Consider the following 7,927-nt stretch of genomic DNA (forward strand, 5'->3'; position numbering starts at 1 on the left):
CTGATCTCGCTCAGCCGGATTCAAGGGTTTTGGTTGTACACAGCACCTACGCTCTACTTCACTCTGACTTTGTTTAGTTTCTGTTTTTTTTTTCTTCTTTTTCTGGCCATCCTTCTTTCAATATCTGTATTTTTTTCTCTCTTATTTACCCTCATACAGCAGAGTTTCAGTTCTAGCCTTTCACACAAAAACATGTACTAATTGGACAATGAAACTTCCTTATATCTTTCAGTAAAATGCGGATCATACTGAATGGGTGGCCAGTGTATTTATCATAAACCCAACAATGCTGAAATTCTTTAATTGCATTTTTTTTCCCTGATCAAACACAGTTGAAGCTACCTTTATAATGGAAAAGTCCACAGTACATCTGACACAAACTCCATCATTTTCAATAAGTGGCATCATATTCATGGAAGGAACAAATGGGGAAAAACAAACAGTTTTCCAGCTCTATTGTGAGTTTGAATTTGAAGGTGTTTCAATTAGAATAGAATAAAATAATTGTCCTGTGTTTCATAGGATATTTTCATTAGATCGTGAAATGATAAAACTTTACATATGAACAAAGTAAAAGAATAAATCCACGGAAAAACCCCAGTTATCTTGATTTAGGTGTCAATATTCTACAGTGGGGGTAACATACCTCCAAGGGAAAAAAATAAAATACCTCTGTTAACCAATCTTACTGTGCGCTCCAAATGCATTGGTTTCAACTTAAAGCCATTAAAACTACTTTTTGAGCGTGTATTTTAGGGTTCAATGCATTGACTTTTTAAAATATTGCTTTGTATGGAGTTATTTACCTGATTAACACAATATTATTGACAGCTAAGTGGGTGGTTTGGACCAGAGATTCATTGTTGCCATTAGATAAATGATAGGACCCTTTTGCCTTGTTCAGCTGTAACATTGAACTGTGTCCCTAATGGACACTTGCAGAAAAGTGCAAAGACAGACGGCTGTGTTTCCATGGAACAACAGGGGCATAAGTGTTCTCGAAGCAATATCACGTTGAGTGGAAATATCAGGAAGTGAAAGTGTTTCTAGGTCTTCAGATAAGCCATGCCAGAAGATGTTGCAATAGGGATACGGGTGGCTCTGCTCAAAGGCATTCGTGGTGCTATACCTGCTTACACACATGGAAAGAGAAGGAAGTATTTGTGAGGAGGAAAAAGAGAGCGAGAAAGACAAGTCTACTCTGGGCATGCCTGGCCAGGAGTTGTGTGAAGCAGTTGTGCCTGTTTGCAGCATCAATTTTAGAAAGTTGCCAAATAAAAAAAATATCAGAAAGAAAAAACATCTAACTCTCGAATCAGTCTCTAAAAGGACTTTTGGTAACCACTTGTTTCACACCAGGACTCCTCACTTCTGTATTTGCTTTCGATAAAACCTTCTACAAGCAAAATGAAAACAATGTAATAAGTTGTTGATTGCGGCTTTCAAAATCTAAGCCTTTGATTCAGAGGTCCAGCTAATTTTCAGTGTAGGCTTCAGATACTGAAATGTACAGAAATGTATGCAACGGTGTCTCATCTGTTAAGAATCTAAGCGCCTGAAACCTCAGGTCAAACTCTGCTGTTTGGTGTATTGTATGTGCACTTAACAGTTTTGTCTTGCAAATGGACAGCCTCTGATTTGTTTAAAAAAACGTGGCTGAAATCAAATATTTGTGTATCTGAAAAGCTTGAAATGAAAAATAATCTCATGATGAGCTTCCTCATTCTACCTCTCCTGTCGCATTTCCCAGAAAGAGAAAATGAAACAAAAAAAAGCTTCAAAGCAGAGAGACTCCTTGTGTGTGAAAAGTAATGCACACATACACACACATATTAGGTGTGTGATATTCTGTGTCTTTTTTCATTTCAGACTGAAAGCTTGGATTGTTTGATCCAGATTTCTTACTAACAAATCTTGATCCTGATCTTCATAAGTCCCTTATGGATTGCTCCTCTTGTATTCCTTCGGTCTGAATTTCAATGTGCAGCAATGAATGCTGTGTATTTAGATTTTGTTTTCTAAATCCATCAGAAATGACAACATAGAAACAAACAGCCAATCAGAGAACAAAACAGGTAGACTGACAAATGAGCTGAGAGGTCATGTGTCCATACTCCTGTGGAAAGTGGGATACTAACAAAGAAAATGAGGAAACTAGACAGTGGCACATTCACATCAACGTAACAGAATGGCCGATGTCCTTTCTTCGTCGTACACAGATGCAAACGCAAGGAGACCAAATTATTCCCGGGATTCTCTTGAATTTGAATGAACAGACACGGGCAGAGTGGACAAGAGCAGGAAGTGAGCGATATTAGCTGTGGGATGAGTATAAGAGATACGCACCAAAGTCTTCCTGGTTGCTCGGCTATATGTGCATCCTCACACGTGAAAGCATGCGCCTTCGAGGACTAACATGCACAATGATGCAAGTGACGCCATGGTGACATAACCACTATTACACATGTTATCTTTGGAAATTTGTTCTGTTTACTCTCTCATTTAACACATTTTAACAGATTTCTCCTACCAAACACATTGCTACACACCATTTTTTCTTTCATCTTTCTTTCTTCACAAACGGGGAAGATCAGCAAAGAGAGTGGGAGTGTGTGTTGATGGGGAGTATTAAAAAAAATGCAATTAGTTAATTTCACTGGGAAGCAGTTTGATTCTTTATGGTGCAATGACCTCACAGAGAACTAAGGAGGAGGAAGTTTGATGTAGGGGGAACAAGAAAGGTAAATTTCCACTGATTTCTATCATGTAAGTAGTGGAATAACGGATATATCCATATTCATGCAATGGGCACCCAGACCATAGAAATACAGACAAAGGCACACACACACACACAGAGACTTTACTAAATACACAAAAGAAAAAAGAGGAAATTCTCTCTCAATGAGGCGAACAATACTTGGCATATCCTTGCATATTTGTACTACACACTTCCCTTCTCTGTGACAACTTCCCCACAATTTTCTCTACCTGTACAACTTACTACTAGAGGCTTCATATGAATGAAGAAAGATGCATGCACACATATACGGAAGCAGAGACAACGAGAAGAGGGTTGTTTTGCAACTGAAAAGAGGAAGGTCCATGTGTCACTCATTCTTTTGTGATGCAATATGGTCGACTCAATGAACACACTCTTACACACTTTCACACACAGGCCCATCTCTTATCCAATCTTACATGCAAAATATCGGGTATCTTCTGAGTACATTTTCATTACAAAAAAAGCTCTTGTTAACGCTGGGATAAGGGATCTGTGGAGGCAAGATGGAGCATGAAAGAAAGAATCCCTCTTCTCTCTTTGCCCTCTTTCTCTCTCTCTCTCTCTCTCACACACACACACACACAAATTTGAACTAATCCACCCTCTTGTGTACACTCAGTCTTGCACCTCTCCCTCCATCCAGCTTTCTCTCACAGAGGATTTGCATAGATTTGATAGTCAAATTAAATAGATGGGAAAGTAGGAGTGTAACTTTGGAGAACAAACTACCCCAGAATTCCCCTTTCCTGGGAGATTCCCAGATCACGTCCAATAAAAAGGTCCAGTAGCAATGACAATACCCTAAGCTGCTTAAAAAGGCTGGACACGCTCTTAATTGAAACATCTGTAGCCACAATTGTCATGAAGCCCAAACAGTGGGGAGTGACCGAAAATCTGAAAGTGTGTGTTGTTGTCGTGTTGTTGTTGTTGTTCACTTCGTTATCTGCTCATCATTGAGAGCTTGCTGTCCTGATTTTGTTGTCATAAGCGCTTCACCACCGGCACGACTATGACTAGTAGTCAGACATCAGGGTTACATTTAGAAATTCTAGAGCTCACAGAGATGAGAATATATAAGAGTAGAATATTTGTTTTCATCGCTGTTGGTCTCTTTTATGTCTAGCCACTTTAAAGGAACAGTGTGTAGGATTCATTGACATCTAGTGGTAACACTGTAGATTCCAACCAACTCAATACTCCTTTCCTAACTCCCTCTCTTTCTAAAGAATACAAAACAATCTACAGAGGTTCCTTAAAAATACCAATAATTGCTAGAGACCCTAAACATATCTTGTGTGAGGTTTCTCAGTTCGGAGCCTGAATAGAGAAGTGGCTACAACCTATGTTATTATAACTGGTTTGTTCTTGGGATAAAAACAACAGAACAGTCTATGCCACTGAGCTACAATTCTCAACTAATAGTAATTCACTTCTTTAACTGAACAATTCAAGAGGTCCTTAATCGTATTTATATTTATATTTAATCATATATTAACTGTTAAGCTGACCTCAAAATGGGAGCGTGGCGTGGTGCGTGTGGAAGGTCATGACTTTCATTTTGACTCCCATGTTAACAGATGAGGGTATCCACACCAGCTGCTTGAGTCGCGCTGCAGATGAAAGACATTAAGCTTGGATCTGATGATTGATAGTGACTAACTTAAAGGTGCTTTTGACTATATGAATGAGTAATTCATAACATGTCAGCCTAACATTTGTTCACACTGTTTGTTATCTGTTTAGTAACAAAGGCTGAAGATACAGCTTTTAAATGGGAAAAACAGCATAATTGGAACATGACTGTTCCCATCATATTTACCACGTGTCTTATTAGGAGATTACATGAAAGGACTCTAGAGTCAGGTTCTGTATTATACTTAAGAAATATGGATTTGTGGAGCAACACATGCTGGACTCTCAACCTTCCTGTGTGTTGGCACAACTTTGTGAAATCCGAATCAGCAATTAATCTTAAACGGTACCTGTCATAACTGAACATCTTTTAAATGAATTTGGAGGCCGGGATCTGATGTGTGACCTGCTCAACCTTTCAGTAAGGTACAGTGCATTGAAGCTTTTGTTACTTTATTTCGAGTCCCGACCTCAAATCACCGTGTTGGGTACATTGTACCCTGGTGGCCTATTTACCTTTGACCCATGTACAGCTCCCTGCAGGAAAAAAAAAGAAAGATCCTGTAGTAGAACTTGTAAAAAAAACAAAAATTAATTTGTAGTTCTTCTGGGTGTGTCAGAAGTATAAAGTCAGCAATACAATCCTACCGTGAAATTTGGCCATGCAAACCACAAACAAACATTACACTCGTCCCCCAAATCTAGACAAAATAAACATCGGCACGCATGGATTGATCCTAAACTAAATGGCTTGTTTACAGGAGCAACAATATCACTGAGCCCATGTAATTGGGATTTTGATAGCAATATGGTTTGGCTAATGGTGCAAAACCAGAGGAACAGGCTGAGCAGGTTGATCTTTACTTGAAATAACAAGAGAGGACATGACTTACAGGAAACTGCTCATATTATCTCAGCAGGCATGAGGAATTGGGAGTATAAGATAAGACACACACAAAAAAAAGGCCTGCTGTAGTGTTTTTGAGACATATCATCAGCAGTAAATCTTAAATTTATCTCTTAAACACAAGCAATTAGATATACCAAGCTACAATTTGAGCCTATTGGCAGTTTTTCTTTATCTTATGTTCTCATGAATGTGGTGAATAGGGGCCACTGTGTCAAAGTAAAGTTACCTGCATTTTCCAGTCAGAATAAGCAAATTGATTAGTTTTCAGAGCAACAAAACATGCAGTAGTCCGAGTTGTTGGTTATACTGTAAAGGTCAACACCGGGGGAATACATGTTAACAACAGACTTATCAGTAAAAGACAGGAAACCAAACACAACCCACTTACACCATATCATTTTGTCAAATATCACAGAACCCTTTCACTGTGCGTAAGGCCCCGAAGCTTCTCTTGAAATGAATATTTAAGCAGGCCCTGACTGAAATCAGGCAGCTGGCTCTTGCCTGTGGATCTATTGATGAGCTGAAGGTCCATGAATTTTAATTTGCTCAAAGGCCTCTTATCTGCCCACACATTCTTATACATATTTGCAGTATGCAAATTGTTGAAAGGAGGCAACAAATCTGAAAGGAAGCGAGCACTTGCCCTAAAAAAACAAACAAAAAAAACCCAACACTTTTTTTGCCCTTACTGTAAAAATACGAACACAAATGACTGTACTTCGATCAGATGTGAGGCCCTAACTGTCCGTTGTTCCCACGCACAGAAATGGCGCAGGTGAAATGCGGCTACTGTGCTTCTACAGCACAGCACTTTGGGGTTGTGTATCATGTCAAGGAGGATTTAACGGAGCCAGAGCTGCTCCTGGATATTGATTGTGCCCATATTTGTTTGCAGAGTGTGGATGTGTGGGTGTTGCATGTTGAAGATCTGAGTGCTGCATGACAAATTAACCCTTTCTTTCCCCTGAGTGTTCGCTTTAGTCATTCCACAACACAGCATGCTGCTTGGAAACCACCTGCTGCACAGAGATGCTCAAAAGGAGGTAGTGAAGAGCAAACCCGCCAAAAATAGATAAAGATTAAATACAAAAGTAAAACATCTAGTTCAGAACATGTTTTTTTACGCCATTTGATTATGTCCTACGTTTTACATATTTATCACAACAAAATAATGTCTGAAATACTTGTATTTACCATATGACTGCCTGGATGACAGATGTTACTTTCTCCTCTTACTTCTTTTTTTTTCTCAAAGCTTTCAAGATTTGACATGATATAAACTGATATAAATATGGGTGTTCCATCTATTTGTTCCACTGATCCCTTGTAGCGATCGCTGTGTATTGTGATGTGAAAACGAATGTACAAACTCCTTCAGTTCTAAGGTTTGACATATCTGGACATGATAAAGACAAGATTCTGGTCTTTACCAGACAAAATTCAACCACATGACATATTACACTGTATCACGATTTGTTAAAAAAAGAATAAACAAGCAAAAATGCAGAAGCAACATATGCAGAACCAAGTACAACCTTACTACGGCTACTCAGACTCTTCAGGCCTCAGTGAGCATGTCAAATGTTAAAGTTCTCCACAGCACATTTAAGAAAAGACTGAGCAGAAACTGCTTGTTTAGAAGGGTTTTCAGGAGAAAGCCGCTTCTCCCTAAAACGAGCATGACAGCACAGCTTAGGTGTGCAAACTTTGCAATTGAACAAACCTACAAAATATATGGAACAATGTATTTTAGACACACAGGATCATGTTTTGCCATAATGCAGAGCACCACAATTGGCAAAATCCAAACAGCAAATCAGGACAAACACCTCAATACCGACCGTCCAGCATGGCGGTGGAGTTGTGATGATTTGGTCTAATTTTGCAGCAGGAACCGGACGCAGTCATTGAGTCGGACGAGAAATCTTCTGGATATCTAAGTATTCTCAAGTGAAGCGTGAGACAGTGAGGACGAACTTGCACCACAATGGTCTGAGAGACTGATAACATCACACAGAAAACATTTGCTTTAAGGGATTGCCTCAAAATGTGGTTCCACAAGTTATTGAGCCATGGGGGGTGTACTATGTTTTTAACACACTGCTTCTGTATTTTTGCTTAGTTTTTTGGTAAGATTTATAACGATATGGCGCAACATGTGAAACATGTCATGTGTTGGTGCATACGTGACCAATTCTAAGAACCGGTAAGAAACAGATGACTCTTTGAAATGATGTCCCGATAAAAACAAAAAAGAAAGAACAACCTTAGAAGTGTAAAAACGGATCATTTCGTGAGCTGCTTGTATGTACTGTGAATGAACTCTAAGGGGCTGCAGAGAAGAAGAAAAAGGGGAACCTTGCATACAGTATACCCCTTGCAATACTGTACATTCATTTAAAGAGAGAAATTTTTAAATATTCTATTTTTAGTATTAGAAAAAAAAGTATTTTAGCATTTCAACTGTTCCTATGACATGACTTGGGCGGGGAGCATAGAAGAACTACTGCAGACCCCAAACCAGCCACTCTGCTGGTTTGGGGTCTGCCGTAGTTCCTCTTTTCACAGAATCGAAAATAGACCAACTAATCTGGTCTATA

This window comes from Leuresthes tenuis, unplaced genomic scaffold (genome assembly GCF_036924035.1).
Source record: "Leuresthes tenuis unplaced genomic scaffold, fLeuTen1.0.hap1 SCAF_13, whole genome shotgun sequence".
NCBI lineage: Eukaryota > Metazoa > Chordata > Actinopteri > Atheriniformes > Atherinopsidae > Leuresthes > Leuresthes tenuis.